The sequence below is a fragment of the Ptychodera flava genome, chromosome 3 (assembly GCF_041260155.1).
Source record: "Ptychodera flava strain L36383 chromosome 3, AS_Pfla_20210202, whole genome shotgun sequence".
In the NCBI taxonomy this organism is placed as follows: domain Eukaryota; kingdom Metazoa; phylum Hemichordata; class Enteropneusta; family Ptychoderidae; genus Ptychodera; species Ptychodera flava.
This window is the reverse complement of record NC_091930.1, coordinates 29,335,639-29,352,005: the sequence shown is the minus strand read 5'-3', so window position 1 is coordinate 29,352,005 and position 16,367 is coordinate 29,335,639.

The window sequence follows — 16,367 nt, the reverse complement described above, 5'->3', positions numbered from 1 at the left end:
ATTTTGATATCAAATCTCAGAACTCCTCGAATCTATGGAATGGGCTTTTCAATATCACTTTTCTTTCAAGTTGCTCAAATACAGCAATGTTCTAAGCCTCGCTATAGTCATAACAGGAGCCACGAGAAATTCCCTGCAGTTCTGGTAACAGAGACTAGTCGTTCTATGTTCCCCAATACGGTCCTTAAACGTAGCTGGGCGTCACAAGACGATAACGTCACACTTGTGGAAAATTCTAGACTAAACGTCATGGTTAATTGCAAACGACGATCAGCTTCTCTGCCAACTCTATCAAATCATTGATAGCCACCAAAAAGCATATTTTACGTTCTGCGACAGTCATTGGACTTCTTCTCGCACTCTGTCAAACTGCAATATCGCTGTGCTTTCTTTTAGTTAATTGCTTTCACACATAACGTTTAGTGCTTATCATGTAAACATTTACCTTTTCATATCGAGTACAGCCAAAAAACGATGTTCTTTTCGTTCAGGACACGTTGCAAAGATACGGCTAAGATAAATAATATGAGGTCATATATGCAAAATAGATTCAATAGCTAGTTTTTCCTTTGACATGATAATTCAAAATGCGCATTGTTTACACCGTTTGTTCTGAAAAGGTATTTTTTATATCATATATTTTTAAATATAAACAAGGACGATTTAGATCAAATATCAAATATGTAAATATGCATGTAAATATATAATGACATAACAATATATAACAACATATGTAAATATTTAATTGGTCAAATTGAACCAAGTGACTGACAAAAAACACACGGTAAAGGTTTGTTTACATAGCGTGTATATGAATAACAATAGTGACAGCTCGCAGGATCGTATATCGTAACTTTACAGCTAAAACGTAAATTGTGATTTATACAAAGATCATAATCAATCACAAAATAAAATGGAGCACGTTTTGGCCCAAGTTTGGACACTTACTCCGGAAAGAAATCCCGATATGAACATTTTCTACAGCGCCAGCACAGCAGGTCACTCAGTAAATACAATAATCACCGTTGACTTTCGCTTGGGGAATTTCCGTTAATTTTGACGGTTTTTCCGAGCGAGGTTTGTTGATAATATAATGGGAAAAAAAGTCCGCCCTAACTATTAACGTTTTTTGTGGGCAAGGGCGAGAGGGAAGTCAAAAATTAACGGGCGAGGCTTGCCGAGACTTTTAAATTTTGCTTTCATTTTGCCGTCGTTTTCCCCTCGTCAGAGCGTCGCGCATTGTTTATATAATAGCCCTTAAAAAACTCATGGAGTTAAAAGCAGTGAATATCTGGATTTTCCAACAATTGCAATGTAGTGTTTCAAATTGCTCTTTCCTGATGCGTGGATGCTACTTTGTTAGCCTTCCTAATGGTGGCACATTGAAACAGAGACAAACTTTTTCCTGAAAAAGAACACCTTGTTCACCACTGACAGAATAGGCATTTGGTTTTCTATCACATTTGAATATGACAGAAGGTTTTTGGAACTGTTTACATGTAAAGTGTACCTGCGCAATATTACGGTCGTCTTTGCTCTGTAAGCTTGTATTGGTTGAGTGTAAGAGGGTCGCGTATGTTGGGTTATTACTGTCATTTGCAATCCATGGCTGCGCACGCCCGTTCAGATGCCTGACAATACTGTCCTACTCCCTCGGCGGTGTCCACATTTCCGAGGAAAAGTTGTAAACACTTTGCCAGTTTCTCGTGCTGGTGCAAAGAGGAAAAAATAAACCTGAAGTGACGTAGTATATACCCGATGTTTTGAAGATAGTCCTGGAAGAGTTGCATTGACTACAACCGACTTAATCGGATTCGGGCTGTATTGAACTAATTGGTCATAGACAGTAAAGGTGTTGTCTTGTGCCACCTTGGTAACCTCCGTTCCACTTCGCCGTTAAGATTAAAACCAAAAACAAAACCGAAAACAAAACAAAACAAAACAAAAAAACTGCAGGCATAAGCCTTGGCATTTATCTAGAACATCCTTGAAATCGACGTACAAGACATTGGCTGGGCTGTCGTGTTGTCGTTTATTTTCGACTTCCAGGTCCCTTCTAATATAATACTATTTATCGACATCATTATGACCATGTCTTCGCGCACAAAGTGATTTCAGCGAACTTGGTGTTAACAACCTTATGGTGATTATCATATTTCACTTTATGCATGCACTTGTTTCACGAGCTTTGGCATCAGACAGTACTATGGCTAAGGCCCTGGTGGTCGTGAAGAAAATGTTACGTAATGCTGACCCCATAGCTTGATTTCAGGAACTTCTTTCGTTCCAGAGCTAACATGTTCCACACGTGACACGTCTCCGGTGCCGGTATCACTGGTGCTATTAAACTTGTCACCCTGACGGGTATTTTGGATATTTCCCCATGTCGAGTGCATTCGGGTACTGATTTTGACAAAACGATCTTGCACTGAAGAATAATAAGGTAATGTAAGTCTTAGCTTTACCCCTATCATCAGCTGTAATATGTCTTTGATGACTTGAACTCAAAGTATAGACAAAGGATGTAGGCATAAACGACAAACTTTTGACCGATGACCTCAGAACGCGTGTGTACGACAAAGCAGCCGCTTGCTGAGAATACTCCCCCTTGCATACATCATACCTCACTCAAGTACAAGAAACACAACCCGACGTGAAGTCGGTTTAATCATTTGCATTATTGGTAATATTCTTTTCATGCGCGAGGAACACCTGGTGGCGTCAAGTGTTTTCACCTCATACGGTAAAGTTCACCTTGCGACATATTATAAGGCAATGCGTTGTAACGGCAAGGTAGGCTGAAGACAGAAAGATTTACGTTAATGTATATAACAATCAGATACAGCGGGAGTGTATGTCCACGGATTGTGTCTTCATGGGAGGGTATGAACCGTGACCAACCTAAAACCTTCCTTAGACTTGATTCTGTATATGCAGAGCATAACAGTGTAATTTTCACTCTTTATCCACTTGTTCCAAACTTCATGAGAACACGCTTTTGATTTCACACAGAGACCAGCGTATTAACGTTCGTGTGACTCAACCAAACACTCGGATTTAAATGATTTTTTAAAATAAATTTTGCTGGTCAAATACAAGATTTTTTTTGCAAGTGTGCTCAGTTAAAAGTGTGCAAAGTTAAGATTACAAACAGTATGTAAATTGATATGCCATAAATCTATGCTAAATTTGATGGATATATTTGCAATAGTAGTTCTACTCTTCTTCAGCACAAAAACAATGAGCAGAATAGCTTGCATATGCCTGAAGATGGTAACAAGGCCAAATAAGGTAGTATGCACCTCGAAAATGATAGACTTAAAGTTTTTCTTAAGTGTACCTTGACGTAACTTTCAACTATCTTCTTTCAAAATCACGAATAAATATTAGAGGTCACCGTGCAAATTTTGAAACTAGAGAAACAGATTACCAAAGATTTGCCGATATCTGAAAATGGCCGTCACTTCCGTGTCAACTCTATAAAGGAAAAAATAGTTTTCGATTTTGAAAAGTAAGACAACGACAAGTTTGTTTTTTTCCAGATCAAAAGATGAAAAATCAGCCTCCACATGTGATAAATAAGAAAATAGTTGAAAAGATTTGGGAGTCCGAATGTCTGACGCGAAGCGCATTCTACCTTGACAAGAAATGTTGGTAAATTCTTGACCGGATTCGAACACACTATGTACGGCACTCAGACAAGACAATCACTACCGTGGAGGAAAACGACAATTCTCCGCACTGTTTAAAATTTCTCTCTACTGTTTGGAATTTTTCTCTTATGTTTAAAATTCTCCGCACTGTTGGAAATTTCTCTCTACCCTTTAAAATTTCTCTCTACTGTTTAAAATTCTCCTCGCTGTTGGAAATGTCTCTCTACTGTTTGAAATTTCTCTCAACTGTTTAAAATTAATCTACTGTTTGAAATTGTTCTCTGACTTTTGAAGACCACAAGGTCAATGTATTGGATTTGTCGATATAGTGTTCAAATGTGAATTTGAATGTGGGGTGTTTGAAATTCACGTTTTGTTCTTGTGTAAACCATGCAAATGTCATCCCTGAAACGCGAATATACGGAATGAAGCTAGATGGAATTATTTATCACAGTGGAGATTAAAAATATGTTTCTCCTTTGCATGACTTTTATGTCAGCTATTTCTGGTATGGCTGACAAGCCTATGCTGCATCCATTAATTTTTTTGTCGTATTCTCCTTCGAATTCAAATATGTTGGGTTTCAGACTAAGCTGCAGAAGGGTTTTCATGTACCTTGTTGTTGGTTTTTGGATATCGCATGTGTTGCCTGGTACAATTTCAGAGTCAAGGCCAAGGATATTCCTTTTACGTTTTCATTTTGTGGCATGTTTGTGTACAAAAATACCACGTCTAGTGTTACTAGAATAGAGTTTTCTGGTATTTCTATTGATTCTAGCTTGTTATTGAAGCCTCTTGTGTCCTTGACGTATGTTGGTTGCCTTTGGACGATTGGATCATAACATAGTCTAGACTCCAAGATTTAGTTTGTAGGGCCGGAGCTACCAGCAATGATCGGGCGTCCGACAAACAATATTCCTTCTGGTGGGATTGTGTGTAATTTGGTAGGAGATACCATCGTGATGTGTGTTTATGTTTGATTTTAGGATTGCGGAAGCTGAAAGTCACCTCGTTAATGATTTCGTAAACTAAATTCGCAAACGGTTATGTCGCCTTTTGTTTTTTTACAGTAATAGTACGCCTTTAGTAGCCGTCGATTACTTTCTTTAATGTAATGTGTCGCATTCACAATATCGCTATGCCTTATCGAAGAACTTTATTGTGATTTGTTTGTTTTTGGACATTGTTCATAGCGGGGTTTTCAGCTCAAGTCATTTTGTTTCTGAAGTTGATTTCAAACGGCATTTCTGCTCTATCTTAGAGCGAAATTTCAAACGGTAGAGATAGAACATTTTTAACAGTAGAGAGAAATTTCCAATAGTGCGGAGAATTTTAAACAATTGAGAGAAATTTTAAACAGGAGATAGAAATTTTAAACAGTGCAGAGAATTTTCGTCCACGATACATCACAGTCAAAACTGCTCTGCTAAATCCCCATCCACATCAACAGTGTTTTAATAACCGGACTAATTTGTTACAATGTTTTCCGACTGCCGACCGTCCCCACACTGTAAAGTGCTTAAAGCACGTTCGTACTGTCTATCACAGTTTAAATCAGTTAAATTACCAAATTTACTAAAAATAGAAGCAAACGGTTTCTGTTAATATCACGGTTTTGATGACGATCATTTTACAATGTCCCGGACCTTTGACGAAATGGTGTCATTGGAGAAATCAGTGAGGATACAACAAAGGCTCATGATCAGGCAACCACAATACGAGATTTATGTTTTCGGGCCTCTAGGTATGTGTCTGTGCAGGAAAATATACTTACAAAACCACATTTGTTTGCATCGATACTTTTACTAAGACTATCGCTGCAGCATATTCAATGGGCTATAACATTGAAAAACCAACTATGCTGTAGGCTACTCAAATGAACTTTCTGGTAAATAACATGATCATTGCAATCATGAAAATGGAATATACTCGGAATGTGAATGTGATATTTTTGTATGTAACACGATTTGAACTAATTTGGGATAATAAGATTTTCATATTTTGCAAATTTCTCAAAAGTGTTAGGCGATATAGCTGAATGTTGCAATATCGCAAATTACTCATTAAAACAAGTGTGTAATACAAAAGAAAAGCACATGAGAAAAATTTGTTGATTAAATAGACGTTATGTAACCATCCAATTATCCCACATTAGTTCCAATCGTGTTATGTAAATAGTAATACTGCCGCCAGCGTAAATAAATTAATGCACATTCGTTTAGTATTGACTTTTTAAGGAAGTTGAACAAAGGTCAGGGAACAAGTAAACTCTGTCAACCAACATATGGGGCCAATGGAGGGTAATACCTGCTGACGATTAATAAGCTTTGGTGTTACTCTTTCATTTTACATTCATTAAAAGAATAAATTCATACGGAGAAATGGATCAGTGTCACAGAAATGTCTCGATTGAATGTTGATATTTTTAAATATCCAACGCGATTAGTTTCTTTTTATTTATATGGTTAATATCTTCAATTTTTGGAGCCCGAGAAAGGAGAGAGTTTTCGTTTTTACATCGTAGAGATTTGCTGTGAAATTTTGAACACAAATTACGTCATTTCTCAAAATACCATCTAATTCCGCATACATGTTATGTTAACCTGTTGTGTGAACAAAAGAGCACAGGATTATCTTGCAACTTTACGTAATTGTTATACTTTCAGTAAAAGTCTCATACTGTTTTGTCTATCTTTTTACGTTTATGAGAAACTATGGTCATTGAACTCGAATATATTGGTGAAGTTTGGAAAATAATGTCGTTAATGCAAGACATTTGTAAATTCGATTTTATTTTTAAAAGAGTGTTAAAGTGTACGCCCACTTCCTTCGAGAATTGATGAGCAAGTTTCACGGCTTTTTATACCTTTTCCGCGTTCCTTTCACGCTCAGACAGCGAACCGTACAATTATACTGGAGGGCAATATATTAATGTGTCGTACTCTCGTTGACCCTACCTTGAAGCTTGTACAAAAGCATTAAGCTAAAGGAGTCGTTCATAATTTGCGAGGGCGTCTTTTATGTCACTCATGCTCGGGAAAGCAAATAACTAATTTTTCAACAAGGCCTTATCAAATATTTGTCCTAAATCGAGGATTTACACCTTTCACATCGTGACATTAGAATGGGATGAATGCCAAAACACTGACACATAGACATATTGCCCGATGGTTAATATTTAAAGGTGTCCAGGGCTTGTGTTGTTTTTTCCTTCTTTTATTTTTTTGCTTTGTTTGTTTGCTTGTTTTTCGATAATAGGCACCAGATAGAACTTTAAAAAATTAAAAAAAATAAATATGTGTTATGTTAGCCCAAGCAACAGATGTTGCAAATCAAAGGGAGCTGCAAGGTGCACCCTGACCCAAAATGTAAGTTTATTTCATCTTTCAAAAACAGGCGTCGCATTTATCACTAACTGTTATCACAAAGATAAAATCAACCTGATATCGCAGCTTGCAATAGCTGGTGTCCAGACTTCTAAAGGCAGGTGCACATAAGTCGGTAAAGGCTCCTCTGAGCCAGTTAAAGGTGCCAGACTAGGTAAATTTAGCCAGTTAAACAGTAAATCAATGTTTTGCTTCAATGTACAGTCACTGAAGAAACACTGGAGGGCATCAAATGTATTTGTGCGCAATGAAATATATTGTAGAATATTGTTGTATTTTATAATTATAACATCTTAAAATAAATACCTACGCACGTTTCAACCACGAAGTTGTTAAAGTGATATATGAACTTTAAATCTAGCATGAATTTGGTAGTTTGTACGTCATATGTATTTACTGAAAACAGTTTCAATCAAAAGTAACATCACATTATGATATTATGATATTATCAGTTATCTGTCTTTGAACAGCTTATATATTTTATGTTACATCAAGACTAACACGGGCATGCAATTCAACTTGTCTGAAACGAGATAATTCGCTATGTCGCATCTAATATGTACGTGTCGTTATAGATTTTCAAAATTGAGTTTCTTTCTGTTTTTAGCAACTAGTAATGTCGCTTCTTCATCCTTGGTCAAGTAAGCACAATATGACTCATTTTATTTGCAAATATTTCATTATTTGGGGAAAATGTGTTATCTTTGCTTTGAGAAGTTCGGTCACATGGTTTTATAAAGGTGCAGTTCCATGTCATTCAAAGGATTGGAAAACACACATATTATCACAAAAACAGATCGCCTATTAAAAGAGAGTCATTTAGGAGTGAGTCATGGCTTATTTTTTGAACTATTTGTGGTGCTCCGGATACACACCTTGAAAAACATATTATTTGAGAGACAAATGCAAGAATTGCCGTGGAGTTGATTGAAATTGCCCTGTGTTAATAAATGCTTATCATGAAAAACGCATGTAATGTATGGCGGCGAAGAAAACCACGGAATTCTAGTAAAAATCATGAAATCATTAAATTAATAATCTTGTATGCAACTGTCGGAAAAATACAAGCTTATAATAACAAACTTACTAAAATAAGTTGTGCAAATCTTTCATTTAATTTAGCCACAGCAGGAGTTTTGATTACACCGCACGTCCTGTTGACCTACTTGCCAAGGGAAATTTTGATACTGATACATGTTACTCTGTTGTTGCTCATTGCATGGGTAGGAGTCTGTGGCCTTTTGATGACAGTGAATGACACTCAACGTAGCTGCATGCGGCAGGTAAATGTACTGGAGTGTAAACAGGTGTAAGCGACGCCTGAACGTACTAACGTTCCTTATAACGTGTTTGAAGTGATTTGAATTTTACTGACGGTGCACACCTTGTGTCCCAGTTTGCCAATAAACATTGTATTGTGATCGACATCCTGCCATCTTAGTAGAAAGCTGACGTTAACGCAGGATGTAAAATTACTATCGCTCACAATAGCTTGCCATCAGATAAATGCGAGGTACTATTCATGTATTGAATTCTGCCAAGAAGAACTACACACTTTACACTATAAGCAGACGGCGTTCAACACAGTAAAGTATCGAATGCCTGGTTTTGTAAGGCCTTGTTTACAAGACTCATTAATTTTAACAGAAACACATTGACCTAAAGGCGAAGATGTACACTAAAGTTTATATAGTATCCAAAGTCGAACGCATTCCAGCAAACACAATTTCAGCTTTTATCGATTTTTATACAACTCAACTCCGTGGGGAGCAAACAACAGCTCACAAGTGCTGCCAATCGAAATGAATTTCATTTTCAAGAATGAAAATGATTCTAACTTCAAAGCGAAAATCAAAATGTAAAGGAAATCAAAAGTCAAAATCGCAGTTGAAATAAAACTATCAAAAGTGATTTCTTGAGCCTCCTCGGTTGCCGTTCATAAGTCACTTTGCTTTGCAATGCCTTAATCTGCGGCATTCCGATTACTTCTCTTTTTAAAATAGAAAGAACACCGGTACTTATGCCTTTCGCAAACTTAAAAGACCTACACTAATAATGACATGAGTAAAATTTCAGTTCAAACGTGGCATTGGTTTATGAGGAGAAGTATTTTGAGCATTATTCCATGGTTAACAGTGATTTTTCGCAAAAAGCAATATGGTTGCCAAACGAAGTCTCGATTCACGTGCCTTTCATAAACTTAAAAGTCTTTACACTGATAATGATTTGAGTAGAAATTTCAGTTCAAATTGTGTGTTTGTTTTGGACGAATAGATGACTTCTAAAAAGTCAAACGTCAAACCATGCTCGATTGAACCAGTTAAAGGGGCCAGACTAGGGAACTCTAGTCAGTTGAACACTACCTGTTGTTATTTACCTTTCACAGTAATTACAGAAATACTGGAATTAAGCAGAAATAATGAAATATTATTATGCTAAAATGATCTTCTTATCTATCACAATATTGCCTGAAATAAACACGACGTAAGTTCAAACCTCAAAGCTGTTAATAACATCGTCGTGTTAAGTATGTCAGTATGTAAGGATTGGTGCTTTAATGTATTTCCTGAATGAATTTCAAGCAATAATGATATGTTTAAATGCATTGCGTAGCAAACAGTTCGTTACCTCTTAACAACTATTTTATATAAGCATAAGAAAGGGGATGCCCACTGTAAATTGAGAAATTCTTGCGTTGTATATACTCCATCAAATACGTACTTATTTGTTTTTATTACTTGCGAATATCCATGATTATGATGTTAATGTACATCTCAATCTTGTTTACTTTCTTTGTGACCTTGAACCAAATGGAGACTTGTGTTTTCTGTCTTTTCACAAAACATATATTGTAAAAAACACTTGCCTCCCAGTTCGAAATCAGCTGTTATGACAATGTTTGAAATGTCGGTTTTTTTAATTAATAAACTCTTATATTGGGCCTTTTTCCGGGTTCATGGAAAATACAGACGCCAATCGATGAACACGTGTTACTTAAATGTGCGCATATGAATAAAAGCAAAGGAAGGTGCAGGCAGCATTTAAATTTGTTGAGCTCTCTTGAATTTATTCCTTTATAGCCAGTTAGTGTGTATGACTCTCCTCGTCGGAATCTCTACGGAATTCGGACCTTCGTTACTTAACCGGGGCATCATTGATTAGAAAGAGTGATAGTTGACAAAATTATCAGTTTATGTAAGCACAAATTAGCCTTCAGCAATAGTTCAAAGCATTCATTCAAATCTTGAAGAGTCATCAAAATCGTGTATATGTTCGAACATTTGTATATAGTAGCCACATCAGTCTGTGAGACCGGACGCTCAAGGCCAAGGTTAGGATATTTAAGCCGTAATGGAGAACAGATAATATCAATCTGAGGATAACTTGATGTTAAGTTACAAGGGCAAACATTCAGCCTTCTTATATTGTTGGTGAGAGGGCATTTTTTCACCATTCAACTTAAAATTAGAGCGAATTTTGTCAAAGCTTATTTTTACTCCATTGACATCAGAGGCAATGTTGACATAATCTTTAGAGTCATTATGATCCTCACCGTCGCTTTCAGCCATCACTTTTCTGTGGCAATTTCTAGCCGACCTATTCCATCAGTAGTTGGGAACTGTAAGAAAAGTTCTGTCTCATAGCATACTTTGTCATTCCTTATAGACTTCGAAAGGTAGCCATACTGTTACATAGGTCAGAGTAAAGTCCAGTGAAGCAGTTCAAGGGGCCAGTAATGGGTAATTCAGGCGAATGAATTGTTAAACTTTACAGTCGATCGTTACAGAAATATTGACGCAGAAAGAAAAAAAACAACTTGATTGGAATAAAAGATGTACTTTTTATGTTATTTTGATAACTATAATAGCGTAATAAATAAACAGTCTAACTGGACTGTCCCATTTACATTGGTTGGTAACTTTGTCGAGTTAAAGTCATTGAAAACGGACAGACACGACGTTTTTCTCACTGGTATAAATTTCACACAAAAAGCATACACCCGAACGCCGCGTTGAAAATAGTTTTTCCTTACGCTATCTCACTGTTCCCTGAGCTAAAGTACGTCGAAATGCTTTCAAGGAAATATACGTCATAGGGCCAACAAGTGACGAGTACTCATTTTTACGTATTGAGAAAATTATTATATACGTTCAATCGTGAAAATTAATTATTGCAATTTTGTAATCTATAATTAACTTAGCACAATTGGTGTTTTTATGTTGCTTAATAACTTGACAACTATTTCTACTCATTTGCGAGATTACGTGAGTATCTGTCTAGAAGATCGTTACCAAACATTAACTAATTTTTTGGTCTGGTCTTTGTTAGATGAGGCTGCAAAGTTTTGTTTGAAAATCATATTTGTTTCGATTTTTTGCCAGTTTTCCGCGTTCCTCTCACTCGTACACAAACGGATAGCGATAAAAATGGGGAACAAACGCAAATGTTGACTTAAATTATATTTAAACATGTCATACTTTCCTTGACCCGTTTCTTTAAAGTGGGCGCAAAGGTTATCTTTACCTTGAGAGGTCCGATCAGGTGATTTTTAGGCGCTGTTTCATGTCATCCATAATCTCTCAAACAACAGCTCACATATTAAAACACAGCCGTTTTAGTGTGTATGATTCCTATTTTCAACTACTTAAAGCATAAAATGATATTGTTTCGTGGCATGCTATTCAGTTGGATAAATAATTTCATCATACGCCACGAAATGAATATCCGTGCGCTCAGTCTAAAGGTCATAGTTCTCGCATGTTTGTGTGTTTGAGTGATCTGAAATGAGTTGTGTATTCAGTATGTTTAAGTTAAGATCACCTGTTATCCAGGATTGCATAAATGTGCAATACCAGTCAGAATAAATGTCTCGGTCGTTATGAAACTGCCACATAGATATTTCAGACTGGAAAGCGATCACCATTATTTACTATTTCAATCTTCGACACGTACTTTTGCCCTGATGAAAACAGATATTTATCGACTAGAATGCAGTTGGTGTGACATCCTTAGACCGACATCAGTGAATATCTCTATTTTCAGAGAAATCGATCACTTGTATATGCATCAGATGCATCAGATGCTCTCAGCCGCTGTTACCAATTATTATATGCAAAAACATTCAATACATTAAACAAGAGAACATCAGGCCTATTTACTTCGACTTTCCTGACTTGTTTAAAGTTGAATTGAATTTGGCAAGGTCTTGTACAATATTGAAACTTTAAAATCTACCATACTCAAATATGACCCTGTTGACATAATATGGCTATGATCAAATACTATGTTTTCAGGTAGAATGTGACTAGAGGACAGAAATAGGACTATCAAACCTTTTCAATTTTTTTCTGATATATCACTTGTGGAGGTTATATTTAAAGATTGTGGTGTAAAACTTGCCGTCTTACTTTTTTTTTTTCGAAAACCGAACATGCTATTTTCTTCATAGAGTTAACACTGGGATGTAGGCCATTCCGATTTAAAAAATCGGAGAATCTTAGTAATTTGTTTTTTTAATACTAAAATTTGCACGGTGACCTCCAATTTTTATTCTTCATTATGAAAAAGAATGATCGACAGATTCCTTGAGGAAAGTTCGAGGAAAAACTTTGAGTTTTTTTTTTGTTTTGTGTTTTTTTTGTTTGTTGAATCAGTTCAGACAGGTCACGAAAGCTACAACAAATAATGTTGTTTATCAGTTTCATGTTCGACAATAATTTGACATTGTAAAAAGATTGTGTTCTCACTATGTTTTCGTGGTCATTGTCCATCATTATAATGTTGCGACCTGTGATTTCGAGCACCGTTACATTTCCATGTTAACATTTCATGGAATATGTTCCCATTATACGGCGGAGTTGGTTTAATTCATTTTAAGATGTAAATATTGACGCATGGATAGGTTTTGACTATATCATAAAAACGGCAGTTAAAATATATTATTTTTAGAAAAATATTGTGCTGATGAACTTGGTGAACTTTAATATAGATAGCAAGTTATGCACCTTTCTTTTATTTAATAAAATGATGAAATTTTGCTAATCGTCTCTTAATCAATGTAAAAAGTAACATGGAGAACATAGGGCCAACTCAGGAGATGTTTTCTGTGATGAGTCTGCATTTTGAAACTTTATGGCGTTAAATTCAGCAGCACCCAAGAACAACTAAAATTGGTAGAAACTGCACTCAAATTCGATCAAGCTGGAAAATTCAATTGGCCAAGGTGTTGTCGACGTGTATCGGCAATTTTTACAACATTAACACAGCAGGGCTTGAAGTGATCTTGTTTGCATCTTTAATCAGCTAATGTTTCAGTTACAAAACACATCAGGGCCATTCCACGCACGTCAGAGAAACATAATAAATCACTAAACTTTGCAATGTCGTGTATGTTTCTTCTTTATTCCCGATAAACAAGTAAGCGTGAAAGTTCCGGAAGGTTTTGAAATGTTCGCTTGTTCAGTCTCAAAAAACCTATAGATTACAATTTTGGGACTTCCTGATTGATAAATGATATATTTTCTGTTACCAACAAGAGTGTCATCATAGGAATCCTAGTTCGTACAAATGAAAAGAATGATTGGATACGGTGTAATAGGGAACATTCTTATCACAGTATACCCCAAACAAGAACGAAAGAAAAAGTGCTGTTACAACTTTAAAATTACCTTAAATCTACAAATAGAAACCATAGTAAATACATACTTACTTTATAAATACATGCAGAAACAATGTATCTAGACAGTATAAAGGAAATAAGCTAGAAATAATAGAACAAAACATAATTACATCATGGCTTCTGATCATTCATTCAAAGACGACCAAATTCATCGAAAATGGGGAAAAAATCCTAAGGAAGCAATCGTATTTGAAGTCTCATGAGATTAGACAACATACCTATCAATGACAGACTGACAGAAAAAAAAAGTGCCTAAAGAGTAAACAAGACTACCTTTAAATGTAAAAATTAAAATAGTAAACGTAAAATTTTACAAATGCACATAGATAAGTGCATAATTCAAACATTTGCGAGGGACAAGCTGGTATACATGTAGTGATACAGTAACTCTCGTTGGTCACACTAAGACGGCTGAAAGCACTGGCCGCTGAAAAGAAACCCAGCCATCCATCCCTCATTTCAAATTCTAAGATGTGTTTTCAAATGATACTTGGGAAAACTCTGCTGCAACTTGTCATTTACATTTACTGCAGCATTAGTCATTGTCAAGTTTTGAGAGGATTTAAGTCACTGTTTCATTCGAACAATTCATCACACGTTAGTACAAGATTTAACTGATAGAGTAGAAATAACTACGACTTGTCATAGTTCTCTAATACTTATAGGGCTTCTTGAGTGGTAAGTAAACAAAGATGTAGAAAACTACAGCATTCTGTTCACGTTTTCCCTGTATTTTTTGTTGTATTATACTTCAACAATAACTACTACGTGTCATAGTTCTTTAAAACTTTGATATAGGGCCTCGAGTTGTAAGTAAACAAAAGAGTAGAAAATTACTCCATTCTCTTCACGTTTGTTCTATTATACTTGAAACAATAAAATTTGAACTCAGTTAGTTAAATTGTTTACTGTTATATCTATATACATGAAATTTTTACAATTTCCTGTATCGTTGTTCCATTATGTTTGCGAGTGTAAAGGATACCTTGTAACAAATTATATTTTACTTTTTTAACGTTTATTAAATTAGGATTGCTGTGTTGAAAAGGTTATTGCAAAAAAAAAAAAACTTATACCGTTGAGTCAAATCAGGAACTTCACAAATATTTGAACATGTAAGGTTTATATGATACTGGTCTAGCAGGTCAATGCCCAAAGATACCTGAACTTTCACACTCACTTGCTCATCATGAATAAAGTACAAACATAAATAACATTGCAAAGAGTAGTGATTTGTTTATATTACTCTGTCTGACTTGTGTGGAGTGGCCCTGGTATGTTGTGTAACTGAGAGCAAGTAGCTGATTAAAGATGTAAACAAGACCACACCAATCCCTGCTTTGTTAATGTTTTAAAATCGCCGGCACAAGTCGATTAAAACAACACCTTGGTCAATTGAGTTGTGCAGCTTGATTGAATTTGAGTGTATATCTCATTTCGTCGATAGGGCTTTATGTCAACGTTTGCTGTGAGACTCACCTAGAGAAGCCTTCAGTATAAATTATAAAAGTGGCAATTAAGGAGTTTGAATGTAAATAAAGAGTAAAATCATTGTACCTCTGCTGACTGTCAAAACCAGATCGATTTTGTTTTATATTATTTCCTTGCATCAGTCGCAAACTGGCAGAAAAAAAAATACGCAGGTAGTAATTGCTAACGTCGATAGTTATCCTGCGGCTGTGAACATAAGCTAAAAAAGTAGTACCTAAACGTAAGCGATGAGAAATGTTAGATATTATTAATGTAATTGACGTCAAAAGACCGCGCTGTCTTACGAATTGACCGACTAGTCAGCTTATCACGAAAAACCTTACGTGATTTATGGCGTCGACAAAAATCACGTCATATCTGTAAAAATTCCGTAATATACTTGAAGTGATGTTCAGTTTACAGAAGTACAGAAGTACACCTGCAAACCAGTTACTTGTTCCGAAATAGATATACCATTCCATAACCTATTTTTTTCCTCAGTTCCATGAACCATCCCGATAATTTTGATTGCAATACATATCTTGTTTACCTTCTCACTTCGGGTAATTTTAATATTGACGCTCGTTACAGATAATTTGGCAAGATTTGGTTACCCGTATGTGATACAGTGGCCATAAATTACCTTTTATTTCTATATCGCAGCTTATTACATTGTTAGAGTTTAGTGCCCTTTCGATAACTCCTAATTGCACTCCGGATGTTTGTTGCAGGTAGATCTTAAGGACTGCAGCCAGTTTACAGTGGTTTGTATTGACCATTGGCAATAGGCAAACTAAACATACTGTCTAAATCGAGGTGTTGCAAACACTGTCAGGTAGCGGTTACATGAGTCGATCATAAAGGAATCAACTATGTAATCAAGATTGTCTAGCAGGAGTTCAGATGTTGTCAAAACAACACCACAACGTATGTCTGCGCACTGTAAAAGTCATATCACTTGCTTTCAGGTGTAGTTGTTTTGACTAAATCTGACCTCGTGCAGGAAAATGAATCAACTTTGGCATAGCTGATTTCTCCGTAATCGGCTGGAATTGCTGCTCAGCTGATAATTACCCAAGCAGTGTTGGCAACATCTCAAATTTAAACAATATGTCTAGTTCGGGTATGCCAATGCGTCAAAGCAAACCACTGTCAGTAATAACGCCGAAATTAACATAG